Genomic DNA, 16,674 nt, shown 5'->3' on the forward strand with positions numbered 1-16,674 from the left:
TATTCATATTGTTGTGAGTAATGTGAAAATAAGAAACTACTATGAGAGAAAACAATGTCAATAATAAAATTAAAGGTCAAGCGGTTTCAGTTAGCAAATTTATATCTAAACAATTGTGAACATCCAAATTATTTTCAACTACAGTATATTGGAATTGCTCTTTGTTTTTTTTTACGTAACATTAAATATGTGAAAAATTATAGTAGATGCCATTAGTTTTATTGGCTGTGATGGGATCCGCCAGTGCAATTAACTGTAACTTTGTTCAGGTGCACATGGAAACCCCCAAAGCAATACAATTCCCATAATAAAACAAAGGTAATCATGTACATTAATGAAACTATTAGTCAGGTGTCACACGGATAGTTGTTCTTCCTGATTGATGATCCATCTAGTCAAGAACAAGGAAAGGAATTACTTGTATTTATGCTTCCTTTGCAATTACTGAAGGGTTTTTTTTATAACTAATTCATAAAAACACATTATAAAAAAGTGTTTGCATATGAAATTACAGAACAAAACCATTATATGCTATAATGTTGTTCTGAAAAATAATAGAAATAATATGCAAATACATATTTCCTCTGGCTATCCAATGCTTTTTCTATGCTCAGAACAATAGTATAATAATTTCTTAGTAGCACAAGACTGATTCATATCTTCCCCACCTTTCAATGTTTTATATGTAACAGAAGTCATTTCTGCAGTATAATTCTAGTATCTCAATTCAAGAAATGATTATTTTGCACAGGTATAGTATATAAGATATTATTTCTCAATTAGAAGTCACAATGACTCATTTTAGGAAAACACTTCAGACAAAATTAAAATGCTAATTGTATATTGGAAAATAGTTGCATTAAGTTGAATCACCATAACCTAATCAAAACACAATGCCTCATATTCAGGTATGGGATATATTATTTGTTATTTGTTATAGTGATTTATATATCGCCAGATAATATGTTCTTAAGGGAAATTATTCTTAAAATTTACTGGAAAAAGGCGGATGGAATTTGGAGAGGGAGCTGCAGTCTGGGAAGATAGCTCAGAAGATATATACTTAGAAAAGCACAAGACTATCCAATTATTGGCAACTACATTTGAGGGTTATTTATTATTGCTTGCTTTCATCTTTCTATGGTATTGTTTATATTAGATCTGATTTTGTGACAGGTATTTTATGTACTTTTATTAAGTTTATTTCTGCAAAGTACTGTTGGTAGGAAAGAATACTATTTTGTGTAAGTATAACTGAAAGTCTTACTATTTTGTCATGTTTATTCATATATTTGACTGTTTTGTGGATAACGGAACAGAGTTGCAGGCAATGCAGCCATAATTATCCCACAATTTTTCCATGGAGACAAATGCATATATTTGAAACACAAAAGAAGTACAGCTATGTGGAGTAGCAGCTCAATAAAATGACAAATGAAAATACCCTGCACCTGTTGAGATTGAATATTGATATTGAACTTAATGTTTTTCTTTGATTCTACCATTTCTAACTTTTTCTTAAAATTATTTTTTTATGGTTTTTAAAACTTTATACATAAATAATTGACAAGCTATTCATAATACAGGTTGAGTATCCCTTATCCAAAATGCTTGGGACCAGAGATATTTTGGATATCGGATTTTTCCGTATTTTGGAATAATTGCATACCATAATGAGATATCATGGCGATGGGACCTAAGTCTAAGCACAGAATGCATTTATGTTACATATACACCTTATACACACAGCCTGAAGGTCATTTTAGCCAATATTTTTTATAACTTTGTGCATTAAACAAAGTGTGTCTACATTCACACAATTCATTTACGTTTCATATACACCTTATACACACAGCCTGAAGGTCATTTAATACAATATTTTTAATAACTGTGTGTATTAAACAAAGTTTGTGTACATTGAGCCATCAGAAAACAAAAGTTTCACTATCTCACTCTCGCTCAAAAAAGTCCGTATTTCGGAATATTCTGTATTTCGGATATTTGGATATGGGATACTCAACCTGTAGCTGTAATCAAACACATAATACAAAGTGGCACCTTGAAAGAAAAATGTAAAGTTTTTATTTTTAATATTTTTTAATGATTTAATTAAGTGTGAACTCGGAAACATGAGGTTCCCATATTTTTTACTTATTTCAGGACATCATTTCCTTTTTTTACGTTTTTAGAAATAAAAGGAAGTTCAGTACAGTATGCAGCTATCTTTGATAAAGTGCATGCTGTGCACGAAATGCATTGAAACTGCCTAAGTGGAATCAATGGTTCATCAGTCTGAGAGCCAGTACACTGCCACACTGTAGTGTGATGTCATAGGAAATGGCTCACTTCGGCCGTACACTATGAGATTTTGTGCAGCAGGAGCCACAAACAGGAAGATCTTACAGCAGCCTTGGTCTGTTAAACTGTTCTTGATAGGTGGATCCACCATTCTCGTAATTGTGGGAATGCTTGTCCTACTAGCAGGAAGGTAGGGAGAGATAGGGTATTGTCATTGCCCTATACGGACATCACGGGCACAAACTGGCAGAGCATCGGGACTCCACTATACTTTATCCTAAACAGGAGCAATACACATTGAATTTGCTATTCAAACAAAACAAACCCATATATGTATATATTAGTGATGAGCGGGTTCGGTTCCTCGGAAACCGAACCCCCCCGAACTTCACCCATTTTACCCGGGCTTGAGGCATACTCGGATTCTCCCGTATGGCTCGGTTAACCCGAGCGCGCCCGAACGTCATCATCCCGCTGTCGGATTCTCGCGAGATTCGGATTCTATATAAGCAGCCGCGCGCTGCCGCCATTTTAACTCGTGCATTGGAAATGTTAGGGAGAGGACGTGGCTGGCGTCCTCTCCGTTTATTAATGTTGATGCAAATATTTGTGCTTTATGCTTAATTGTGGGGACTGGGGAGCAGCTGTATTATATAGGAGGAGTACAGTGCAGAGTTTTGCTGACAGTGACCACCAGTATATGTTGTCTGCCTGAAAAACACTCCATATCTGTGCTCAGTGTGCTGCATATATCTATGCTCACACTGCTTAATTGTGGGGACTGGGGAGCAGCTGTATTATATAGGAGGAGTACAGTGCAGAGTTTTGCTGACAGTGACCACCAGTATACGTTGTCTGCCTGAAAAACACTCCATATCTGTGCTCAGTGTGCTGTATATATCTGTGCTCACACTGCTTTATTGTGGGGACTGGGGACCACCAGTATATTATATAGGAGGAGTACAGTGCAGAGTTTTGCTGACCAGTGACCACCAGTATACGTTGTCTGCCTGAAAAACACTCCATATCTGTGCTCAGTGTGCTGCATATATCTGTGCTCACACTGCTTTATTGTGGGGACTGGGGACCAGCAGTATTATATAGGAGGAGTACAGTGCAGAGTTTTGCTGACAGTGACCACCAGCATATATAGCAGTACGGTACGGAAAGCCACTGCTCTACCTACCTCTGTGTCGTCAAGTATACTATCCATCTAGATTCTATACCTGTGGTGCATTTTAGTTTCGCAGTTTGCTGACAGTGACCACCAGTATTTATAGCAGTACGGTACGGAAGGCCACTGCTCTACCTACCTCTGTGTCGTCAAGTATACTATCCATCCATACCTGTGGTGCATTTCAGTTGTGCACAGTATATATAGTAGTAGGCCATTGCTATTGATATTGGCATATAATTCCACACATTAAAAAATGGAGAACAAAAATGTGGAGGTTAAAATAGGGAAAGATCAAGATCCACTTCCACCTCGTGCTGAAGCTGCTGCCACTAGTCATGGCCAAGACGATGAAATGCCATCAACGTCGTCTGCCAAGGCCGATGCCCAATGTCATAGTAGAGAGCATGTAAAATCCAAAAAACAAAAGTTCAGTAAAATGACCCAAAAATCAAAATTGAAAGCGTCTGATGAGAAGCGTAAACTTGCCAATATGCCATTTACGACACGGAGTGGCAAGGAACAGCTGAGGCCATCTACATCCCAACAGGAAAACCTTTACGGACAGTGAAAAAAAGAAGGAATACAAAATAAAAAATTATATGAACTGCAATACTCAATCAGTTATCTACCTCCTAGAATGTCACTGCGGCAAACAGTACATCGGAAAGACAAAGCGTCCTTTGCAGCTAAGAATACAGGAGCATGTGAGGAACATCAGGAATAAAGTAGAAAGCCACGCTGTTTCCAAACATTTCATTGTGACACACAACTCCAATCCAGAAGCCTTGACATTTAAAGCTATCGAACTGGTACAATTAGGAGAAATAGGTGGTGATCTCGCTAATAAATTGTCACGCCGGGAAATGTTATGGATTTTTCAACTGCAAACGCTACAGCCAAGGGGATTTAACGACAACTATGAGATCGCTCCCTTTCTATAAGATACGGTACTAAAATCTTACAACTGCTTCCCTATTCCCTATTCCCGACCTTCCCACACTTTCCCTCTCCACATACCTTTCCCCACTCCTTTTCCTCCTTCCCCACTCCCCAACCCCCCCCCCCCCCCTGCCCAGCTCCCCCCCCTACCCCCTACCTTAATATATATTTAACACTTGATATAAATATTAATTGTTATTGGGGATCGGAGCGAATAACCAAGAGGGCACAACGTCGGTACAGTCACACCACGCTGAAAATGCCCAAATACATTCGATCTTGGAAGCCAAGCAGCGTTGGGCCTGATCAGTACCAGCAAGGGGGACCAGCTGGGAAGATCAGGTACTGTAAAGTACATGAACAAATAGGAGCCTGGGTAAGGTGTTCGCTCCATATAAGTTCACTGATAGAATATGTCACAATGTAATATTATGTTCCAATCACACTAGGTGTTATATCAGCACGGACCGTACACACTAGAGATGTGCACTTGAAATTTTTCAGGTTTTGTGTTTTGGTTTTGGGTTCGGTTCCGCGGCCGTGTTTTGGGTTCGACCGCGTTTTGGCAAAACCTCACCGAATTTTTTTTGTCGGATACGGGTGTGTTTTGGATTCGGGTGTTTTTTTCAAAAAACACTAAAAAACAGCTTAAATCATAGAATTTGGGGGTCATTTTGATCCCAAAGTATTATTAACCTCAAAAAACATAATTTCCACTCATTTTCAGTCTATTGTGAAAACCTCACACCTCACAATATTATTTTTAGTCCTAAAATTTGCACCGAGGTCGCTGGATGACTAAGCTAAGCGACCCTAGTGGCCGACACAAACACCGGGCCCATCTAGGAGTGGCACTGCAGTGTCACGCAGGATGGCCCTTCAAAAAAACACTCCCCAAACAGCACATGACGCAAAGAAAAAAAGAGGCGCAATGAGGTAGCTGTGTGAGTAAGATAAGCGACCCTAGTGGCCGACACAAACACCGGGCCCATCTAGGAGTGGCACTGCAGTGTCACGCAGGATGGCCCTTCAAAAAAACACTCCCCAAACAGCACATGACGCAAAGAAAAAAAGAGGCGCAATGAGGTAGCTGTGTGAGTAAGCTAAGCGACCCTAGTGGCCGACACAAACACCTGGCCCATCTAGGAGTGGCACTGCAGTGTCACGCAGGATGGCCCTTCCAAAAAACACTCCCAAACAGCACATGACGCAAAGAAAAAAAGAGGCGCAATGAGGTAGCTGTGTGAGTAAGATAAGCGACCCTAGTGGCCGACAAAAACACCGGGCCCATCTAGGAGTGGCACTGCAGTGTCACGCAGGATGGCCCTTCCAAAAAACACTCCCCAAACAGCACATGACGCAAAGAAAAAAAGAGGCGCAATGAGGTAGCTGTGTGAGTAAGATAAGCGACCCTAGTGGCCGACACAAACACCGGGCCCATCTAGGAGTGGCACTGCAGTGTCATGCAGGATGGCCCTTCAAAAAACACTCCCCAAACAGCACATGACGCAAAGAAAAAAAGAGGCGCAATGAGGTAGCTGTGTGAGTAAGATAAGCGACCCTAGTGGCCGACACAAACACCTTGCCCATCTAGGAGTGGCACTGCAGTGTCACGCAGGATGGCCCTTCCAAAAAACACTCCCCAAACAGCACATGACGCAAAGAAAAAAAGAGGCGCAATGAGGTAGCTGTGTGAGTAAGATAAGCGACCCTAGTGGCCGACACAAACACCGGGCCCATCTAGGAGTGGCACTGCAGTGTCACGCAGGATGGCCCTTCCAAAAAACACTCCCCAAACAGCACATGACGCAAAGAAAAAAAGAGGCGCAATGAGGTAGCTGTGTGAGTAAGATAAGCGACCCTAGTGGCCGACACAAACACCTGGCCCATCTAGGAGTGGCACTGCAGTGTCACGCAGGATGGCCCTTCCAAAAAACACTCCCCAAACAGCACATGACGCAAAGAAAAATTAAAGAAAAAAGAGGTGCAAGATGGAATTGTCCTTGGGCCCTCCCACCCACCCTTATGTTGTATAAACAGGACATGCACACTTTAACCAACCCATCATTTCAGTGACAGGGTCTGCCACACGACTGTGACTGAAATGACGGGTTGGTTTGGACCCCCACGAAAAAAGAAGCAATTAATCTCTCCTTGCACAAACTGGCTCTACAGAGGCAAGATGTCCACCTCATCATCATCCTCCGATATATCACCGTGTACATCCCCCTCCTCACAGATTATCAATTCGTCCCCACTGGAATCCACCATCTCAGCTCCCTGTGTACTTTATGGAGGCAATTGCTGCTGGTCAATGTCTCCACGGAGGAATTGATTATAATTCATTTTAATGAACATCATCTTCTCCACATTTTCTGGAAGTAACCTCGTACGCCGATTGCTGACAAGGTGAGCGGCGGCACTAAACACTCTTTCGGAGTACACACTTGTGGGAGGGCAACTTAGGTAGAAAAAAGCCAGTTTATTCAAGGGCCTCCAAATTGCCTCTTTTTCCTGCCAGTATAAGTACGGACTGTGTGACGTGCCTACTTGGATGCGGTCACTCATATAATCCTCCACCATTCTTTCAATGGGGAGAGAATCATATGCAGTGACAGTAGACGACATGTCCGTAATCGTTGACAGGTCCTTCAGTCCGGACCAGACGTCAGCATCAGCAGTCGCTCCAGACTGCCCTGCATCACCGCCAGCGGGTGGGCTCGGAATTCTGAGCCTTTTCCTCGCACCCCCAGTTGCGGGAGAATGTGAAGGAGGAGATGTTGACAGGTCGCGTTCCGCTTGACTTGACAATTTTGTCACCAGCAGGTCTTTGAACCCCAGCAGACTTGTGTCTGCCGGAAAGAGAGATCCAAGGTAGGTTTTAAATCTAGGATCGAGCACGGTGGCCAAAATGTAGTGCTCTGATTTCAACAGATTGACCACCCGTGAATCCTTGTTAAGCGAATTAAGGGCTCCATCCACAAGTCCCACATGCCTAGCGGAATCGCTCCGTGTTAGCTCCTCCTTCAATGTCTCCAGCTTCTTCTGCAAAAGCCTGATGAGGGGAATGACCTAACCTAAGAGGTTTTCAGCTGTGTGCGTATTCTGGAAACCGGTGATACAAAGCGTAGCCTGCCTAGGAAAGAGTTGGCGTTTGCGAGATGCTGCTACTGGTGCCGCCGCTGCTGTTCTTGCGGCGGGAGTCCATACATCTACCCAGTGGGCTGTCACAGTCATATAGTCCTGACCCTGCCCTGCTCCACTTGTCCACATGTCCGTGGTTAAGTGGACATTGGGTACAGCTGCATTTTTTAGGACACTGGTGACTCTTTTTCTGAGGTCTGTGTACATTTTCGGTATCGCCTGCCTAGAGAAATGGAACCTAGATGGTATTTGGTACCGGGGACACAGTACCTCCAACAAGTCTCTAGTTGGCTCTGCAGTAATGATGGATACCGGAACCACGTTTCTCACCACCCAGGATGCCAAGGCCTCAGTTATCCGCTTTGCAGCAGGATGACTGCTGTGATATTTCATCTTCCTCGGAAAGGACTGTTGGACAGTCAATTGCTTGGTGGAAGTAGTAAAAGTGGTCTTACGATTTCCCCTCTGGGATGACCATCGACTCCCAGCAGCAACAACAGCAGCGCCAGCAGCAGTAGGCGTTACACGCAAGGATGCATCGGAGGAATCCCAGGCAGGAGAGGACTCGTCAGAATTGCCAGTGACATGGCCTGCAGGACTATTGGCATTCCCGGGAAAGGAGGAAATTGACACTGAGGGAGTTGGTGGGGTGGTTTGCGTGAGCTTGGTTACAAGAGGAAGGGATTTACTGGTCAGTGGACTGCTTCCGCTGTCGCCCAAAGTTTTTGAACTTGTCACTGACTTATTATGAATGCGCTGCAGGTGACGTATAAGGGAGGATGTTCCGAGGTGGTTAACGTCCTTACCCCTACTTATTACAGCTTGACAAAGGCAACACACGGCTTGACAAATGTTGTCCGCATTTCTGTTGAAATACTTCCACACCGAAGAGCTGATTTTTTTGGTATTTTCACCAGGCATGTCAACGGCCATATTCCTCCCACGGACAACAGGTGTCTCCCCGGGTGCCTGACTTAAACAAACCACCTCACCATCAGAATCCTCCTTGTCAATTTCCTCCCCAGCGCCAGCAACACCCATATCCCCCTCATCCTGGTGTACTTCAACACTGACATCTTCAATCTGACTATCAGGAACTGGACTGCGGGTGCTCCTTCCAGCACTTGCAGGGGGCGTGCAAATGGTGGAAGGCGCATGCTCTTCACGTCCAGTGTTGGGAAGGTCAGGCATCGCAACCGACACAATTGGACTCTCCTTGTGGATTTGGGATTTCGAAGAACGCACAGTTCTTTGCGGTGCTTTTGCCAGCTTGAGTCTTTTCATTTTTCTAGCGAGAGGCTGAGTGCTTCCATCCTCATGTGAAGCTGAACCACTAGCCATGAACATAGGCCAGGGCCTCAGCCGTTCCTTGCCACTCCGTGTGGTAAATGGCATATTGGCAAGTTTACGCTCTCCTCCGACAATTTTATTTTAGATTTTGGAGTCCTTTTTTTACTGATATTTGGTGTTTTGGATTTTACATGCTCTGTACTATGACATTGGGCATCGGCCTTGGCAGACGACGTTGCTGGCATTTCATCGTCTCGGCCATGACTAGTGGCAGCAGCTTCAGCACGAGGTGGAAGTGGATCTTGATCTTTCCCTAATTTTGGAACCTCAACATTTTTGTTCTCCATATTTTAATAGGCACAACTAAAAGGCACCTCAGGTAAACAATGGAGATGGATGGATACTAGTATACTTATGGATGGACGAGCGACTGCCGACACAGAGGTAGCTACAGCCGTGGACTACCGTACTGTGTCTGCTGCTAATATAGACTGGATGATAATGAGATGAAATCAATATATATATATATAATATCACTAGTACTGCAGCCGGACAGGTATATATATTTATTATGTAATGACTGATGACGGACCTGCTGGACACTGTCAGCTCAGCAGCACCGCAGACTGCTACAGTAAGCTACTATAGTAGTATGTATAAAGAAGAAAGGAAAAAAAAAAAACCATGGGTAGGTGGTATACAATTATGGATGGACGAGCGACTGCCGACACAGAGGTAGCTACAGCGTTACCATACTGTGTCTGCTGCTAATATAGACTGGATGATAATGAGATGAAATCAATATATATATATATAATATCACACTAGTACTGCAGCCGGACAGGTAGATATATTTATTATGTAATGACTGATGACGGACCTGCTGGACACTGTCAGCTCAGCAGCACCGCAGACTGCTACAGTAAGCTACTATAGTAGTATGTATAAAGAAGAAAGAAAAAAAAAAACCACGGGTAGGTGGTATACAATTATGGATGGACGAGCGACTGCCGACACAGAGGTAGCTACAGCCGTGGACTACCGTACTGTGTCTGCTGCTAATATAGACTGGATGATAATGAGATGAAATCAATATATATATATATAATATCACTAGTACTGCAGCCGGACAGGTATATATATTTATTATGTAATGACTGATGACGGACCTGCTGGACACTGTCAGCTCAGCAGCACCGCAGACTGCTACAGTAAGCTACTATAGTAGTATGTATAAAGAAGAAGAAAGAAAAAAAAAAAAAGCAGGTAGGTGGTATACAATATTATATATATATTATATACAATTATATATATATATATTATATATATTAAACTGGTGGTGATTATTAAACTGGTGGTCAGGTCACTGGTCACACTATCAGCAACTTGCAAGTAGTACTCCTAAGCAGACAATCACAATATATATTATACTGGTGGTCAGTGTGGTCACAATGGCAGTGTGGCACTCTGGCAGCAAAAGTGTCCACTGTACGTTATATGTACTCCTGAGTCCTGCTCTCAGACTCTAACTGCTCCCCACTGTCAGTGTCTCCCCCACAAGTCAGATATACATTATACAGTCACACTATCTATCTATCACTTCAGCAAGTAGTAGTACTCCTCCTAAAGTACTCCTCCTAATGCTCCCCAAAATTACTACTGTGTCTCTCTCTACTCTAGTCTCACTCTCTTCTCTATAAACGGAGAGGACGCCAGCCACGTCCTCTCCCTATGAATCTCAATGCACGTGTGAAAATGGCGGCGACGCGCGGCTCCTTATATAGAATCCGAGTCTCGCGAGAATCCGACAGCGGGATGATGACATTCGGGCGCGCTCGGGTTAACCGAGCAAGGCGGGAAGATCCGAGTCGCTCGGACCCGTGTAAAAAAACCTGGAGTTCGGGCGGGTTCGGATTCCGAGGAACCGAACCCGCTCATCTCTAGTACACACCTCACATTATTATCATTAAATGTAGCATATGCACGTTGACATTTAGACACCTGTAGCTCTGCACCAGGTATAAAATAGTATGGTTATGTACACCCCTTTCCCTGAACACTAATATGTTCAAATCCAAGCACTAGCACTTTATATACTTAATTATTTACATATCTATTAATTTATTAAATGCCGCACTATATAAACTAAATATGCTTTAAAAACATCATTAGCGTGTTTTCACTATCATAAGCATGTATTCCTTTTTTTAGCTTATAATATGTGTAAAATGCACAATTGATCAAAATTATACCTGATGCTATTTACTTTTTATTCCTATGTACACCGATTGCCATGGATACCGTTTTTCCTGTATACATAATGAACTACGAGGAAATGGCTGCCGCAGCTGAGATATACATGGAGAAAGTCCCATCAAATATGGCTACCACACGGACTTGTGAAAATAGAGACTTTCCCCTGGATCACAGACACTAAGGAACTTCCATACAGCACATTGAACTAGAGTCACGAACCGCCGCGGGCGCATGCGCGGAGACGCGACCGGAAGTGGGGCGGAAGTGACGCATTGAGCCCGTCTGTCACCGGAAGTGTGGCGGAAGTACCGCAATTTCGTGTTTTAAACGTTTTCTGAGACTTTCCAAGTTACTGTGCAATGCCTAATACACTCGTTTTTGTATACCACTAGTTCCTACTGACCCTGCTCCTATGGCACTACACTATTAAACAGCCAAATAACATCAATCATATAATTGTATCACATGACTCTCTGTGATGTCACAACCCTCACACCCAGCAATATGGCTATAAATAGCCTTACAGGCTCACTCTGTCCCTACCCCTTGAAGAAGTCTTTTGAGACTAAACGCGTTGGGGAAATCCTGTACCTACCTCACCTTAGATAAGGAAAATCCATTTTACTAGGTTTTATTGTAATTTTAAGGTTTCATTTAAGTGTTTTTAGCCCAGCTGTGTATGTGTTGTTGTCCCATTTTTTATATATGCCTTCATGTTTCTTTTATGTTTACATTAATAAATATATTTTTTATATATAAGTGGCAACTGTATATTGTATTAACACATTAGTCGCTATATATCCCTCATCCCCCCTTCCTTTCACATTGTTTCAGGGGCTTACCACCCCTGTATTTTTTGAGGGACCCAGCAGACGCCCCATTAATAGTAGAGGGGAGTGTTTTTTAGGTTGCCGGTTGCACAACATATCTGTGTTCTAGCACAAGTGGCGCAATATTATTCCTTGCTTCTATATATATATATATATATATATATATATCTCTTTTCTTAAGTTTTGCAGAAAATGGAGCCGGGGTGTCGGCATGACAAAGCCTGCTGAGGCACAGATTCAATGGCCTCAGCAGCTTTGATGTGGTGTGCATTCTGAGTAACTTTAGTGCCACTAAGTTGTACAATGTTGCAACCGATGGTTGCGATGTTGATTCGATGCTGCATTGGATGTAGCCAGTGGAGAAGTTGGCAGTGGGTATATTTTTACACAAAATGCCTCCTGCAACACTTGCATAGTTTCTCAAAGCCACTCCGTACAAAGATGCAGCTGCATCAACATTTGCAACCATCTCTGAATCATGCCTTTAGTGTGGTTGTTTTTCTAATCTACCTGATATCTAATCATTTAAATAAAACATTTTATTCCTGAAAAGAAGTACAGGTGGATTTTTTTTCCCAAAATATTTTTTAACAGTTGCCTTTTTCTTAAATGTGGCAAAGGAAGCATACAGCAGGTCTGGGCTTATACAACTCAGCTGCACTTTGTGAGCTGGCGAGCTGGGACCCGCATGTTCATTTGCTTCCATAGTAGCCTGATCAGTCAGTAAGTTTATCCTTACCACTGGTAGCCAATAGCAGAGTTGAGCATCACTGAGCTGCCTGTCCGAACTCTTATTGGTAAATTACAGTGATAGAAGAGTTTCAAATCTTTTCTGTTGACACATACAGTATAGTTATTTCTAATAGCAATTTCTGCAATAGGTTTATCACACATGAAAATGAATGGTGAAATCAATTTCATGAGACAAATATATAATTTCTGCCATGAAAATCAAGAATAATTTAATAAAAGGTTAAAAAGAAACAACTATTCAGCACTTTTACAGATCTGAAACATGTTTTCCTTACTGTACAGAAGCTTGATTTTATGCATTAAAACATTTGAACTTCACACCGGAATGAAACAGAGGATGTTATTTTGTTTACTATATTTCTCTAAATGACAGATGGATTTTCTGCACACCCATGAACACCAAAATAGTTAGCTAAATGACTATGTCTGCAGAATGAAAATCAATTTTTGTGTATTAGGAAATAGCAACATTGCAGAGAACCTTCAGTTCAGAGCCAGAAGAGATGGAAAATTGAATAATATCAGATCTATGCGTTAGATATGTAATAAAATAAATTGTGCAGACTAGGATTTAAAGACAAGTTTAGAACAGTAAAATTATTTCAACCTATTGCAATGAATGAAATATATTGTTGCCTACAAAACATCTTTCCCTTAATTTGTTGCAGATGATGGCGACTCCAAACACAAGCACAGCACTGAAGCTGTTACTTTTTTTTCAAACTAAGGGGGTATCCAATAACAGGTGATCCATTCTTGGTTGACCAAAACGGCCGGATATTGCGATTTTAGACCAATGGTCATTATCGCGGTCTCCAATTAGACCGTTTTGATCGTCCAAAAATGGACCCGCGATCATGCAATAACACATGGACAGTACAGATGGTGTAATGGTTAGCATTACTGCCTCACAGCACAATTCCCACCATGGCCCAAACTGTGTGGAGTTTGTATATTCTCCCCGTACTTGCATGGGTTTCCTCCAGGTACTCCTGTTTCCTCCCACAATCCAAAAATATATTGTCAGGTTAATTGGCCCCTAACAAAATTAACCCTAGCGTGAATGTGTGTGTGTGTGTGTGTGTGTGTGTGTGTGTGTGTACATGTGGTAGGGAATATAGATTGTAAACTACACTGGGGCAAGGACTGATGTGAATGGACAATTATTCTCTGTAAAGCGCTGCAGAATATGTATGCTCTATATAATAACTGGTAATAAATAAATAATAATAAATAACACATGGGATACGGGATAAGCTCCTGATTTTCACAGCTCTGGTAGGCCACTTATCGCGGATTATGCTTTGGGTGCCTGAGGCACCTGAAGCATAATTCCCAATAAGTGCCAGCATAATAGGATAGCCCCGATACTATTAGCATCGGTAAAGTACTGCTGCTAAAAAGATGCCACCCTAAATGGTACAAAGTTTACTGTAAGTCATATGGATGCAAAAAGAGTTTTAGCACACTGTGCATGGCATAGAAGTGAACATACTGTAGGATTGTTGTATATACTGTATGTGGTTGATTCTAAGTCAATCTTGTCCGGATGTCTCTTTGTGTGAAATGCAAGTTTCTGGGTGGCAACTGGGTGCCACCACTGTGATCATACTCAAGATATTTGTTTCTTGGTCAGTGTCATGAGAGTGTCATGGGAGTGTCATAAACTGTAGTTATACAACTCTGTGTATTTCCATGCTGTTCTAAGTTCAGAGAAAGGGAAGACTTTTTCTGATGGAACTCTTATACCTACCATACTGTAGGGCAGGTGCAAGTGCTGATATTGATGACAGTTGTGGCTGAGGACCGAAACACAATGGGTAGTGTGGCATCCAGCTTAGAACAGTATAGATCTTTGCATTATCCCTATGGATACTCACATTAGCAGTAGGTAGTAAATCTGGCTTCCTGCAAATACTGTATAAGCACTTTGACTTAGAGTCAGGCTCATATTGGCTGTCAAATATGTAGTGATGATATATAGTATATGGCAGCCTCTGATAGCATATGTGATATATGTGATGTTACATTTCTATATTTACACACCTATGTTTAATAATATTTAGTTATCTTTCCTTTTGTTGTCAAAGACCTCTTCTCAACACATTTCACTTGCGACTCACTCCTACTCAGCGACCATCTTTACCCACTTTTTCTCCTGCTGGTAAAGGCTCATCTCTATCTATGGCCGCCAGCACCAACTAGTACGATGATTACTCCCTCGCTACTTACATCTTAGATGTATTATGTTTTGAGAATTGTGGTGCTCTTTGTTACCTGTACTCTATTTTTGTTATTTATTTACTGTAATGCTAAGATTTGTCTCCCTGTACTGTCCTTTGTACAGCGCTGCAAAACACTTGTGTCACCTTATAAATAAAATGTAATAATAATAATAATAATAATAATCTTTAGTCACATACAGTGTGCACCTATTGTGATGTGTAGCTAAAAACATATTTAAACTGAGGTTTAGTACCAGTGCTTGTACTGCATTTCTTTTTGTTTAGTAAATTGCTTTATGAAGTTTCACTTTTGAGCATATTATACAGTACTTCTGGAGACCTGTACATATTTATCATTCCCTGTTGCAAAAAAATAAAATGTAAATGGAGATACTGTAGAACCTGTAATGCAGCAGTTTCACAATCGTTCACTGTGTCTTTTAAGAGTCCTCTTCAAGACACTTACTCCATAGATCAGCAAATAATATATACTGTACTTGATATATGAAAATGCTTTGGTGAAGCAATTTAAATGGCTAAGTAGAGTCTAAAACAATTCTATAGAAATACTGCTGTATGCAAATAAGCAGGTTTTATTCAGGCTTACGTGTAAAGTGTATAATGGAGGATAGAAGACGCTAAACATACTATAGGGCATTACAAATTATTATAAAGAAGATATCAAAATTCAAATAGTACCTAGATACCCAAAGAAAATAAAACTAAGGCTCATCTTCCAAGTGTCCTGGTTGTCTTGACTGTCTTGGTTAGTTTGACTGGGATATATCTTCAGAAGAATGAGTGGCTTGAAATAGTATTCAGTCCCCTAAAAATCTTCAGATTTATCTGTATTATAGACTAAAGAGTACACACTACCCGATGCTTAAATGCCGGCAGTGAATGACTATATTGTTGCCCATGGCTTCGCTTGTGTGTATGTCTGTTATTACTCAGTGAAACTAATTTCACAAAGACTGTATTGCCATCCAATATTGTGATGCATATTTTATATTGTACACATTGATCACAAAATTTATTTGTAAACAATAATTACAGTTTTTCCTTCAGGCATGAGGCTACTAACTCATGAGCAATCCATGTAAAGCTGACCATGGGAGAAGCAGCTGGTTCTAAGATCTACGCCTGTAGGAGCGATTGCCCCTGCTACTTGTTGATCATCATAGCAAAAGGAGTATATGTGGTATAACCACAGTTTCACCTGATCCACATCCCATAAGATTCTCTGCATCAATTAGGTTCCCCATCAAAGCAATCACTTTAAGTCAGGCTCAGTAACACCGAAAAGTTGCAAGTAACATGATCAGAAACTCTATGAGTTACATCAACTCGCAGCTTGCGCAACCATAGCGTGTAGTATTTGTTGTCTTGGTGCACCATCTACTGGATTGACATGTAAACTGAAACGTCATGAGTTAAGATAACCTGCCTGATTAGTGATTAATATGTAGTCCAATTTTCATCCGAAATAGATCTTGTGTTTCTATAAATATATATATATATATATATATATATTATAAAAATCTATGTAACGCTTTTGTGTTCAGGTTATGCAATACATTATCTATATATATATACTGTGTATATATATGTATATATATATATATATACACACACATACAGGTTGAGTATACCATATCCAAATATTCCGAAATACGGGATATTCCGAAATAAGGATTTTTTTGAGTGAGAATGAGATAGTGAAACCTTTGTTTTCTGATGACTCAAAGTACACATTCTTTGT

At 41.2% G+C, this 16,674-nt stretch overlaps 1 protein-coding gene and 1 pseudogene across 2 annotated transcripts in view; one reads left to right on the forward strand and one right to left on the reverse strand.

Moving 5' to 3' along the window:
* Positions 1–16,674, reverse strand: part of CDH18 (cadherin 18) — a 947,256-nt gene that overhangs the window by 511,773 nt on the left and 418,809 nt on the right. The window lies entirely within an intron of this gene.
* LOC134929784 (5S ribosomal RNA) lies at positions 4,650–4,768 on the forward strand (annotated as a pseudogene).

This window comes from Pseudophryne corroboree, chromosome 5 (assembly GCF_028390025.1).
Source record: "Pseudophryne corroboree isolate aPseCor3 chromosome 5, aPseCor3.hap2, whole genome shotgun sequence".
Classification (NCBI taxonomy): Eukaryota; Metazoa; Chordata; class Amphibia; order Anura; family Myobatrachidae; genus Pseudophryne; species Pseudophryne corroboree.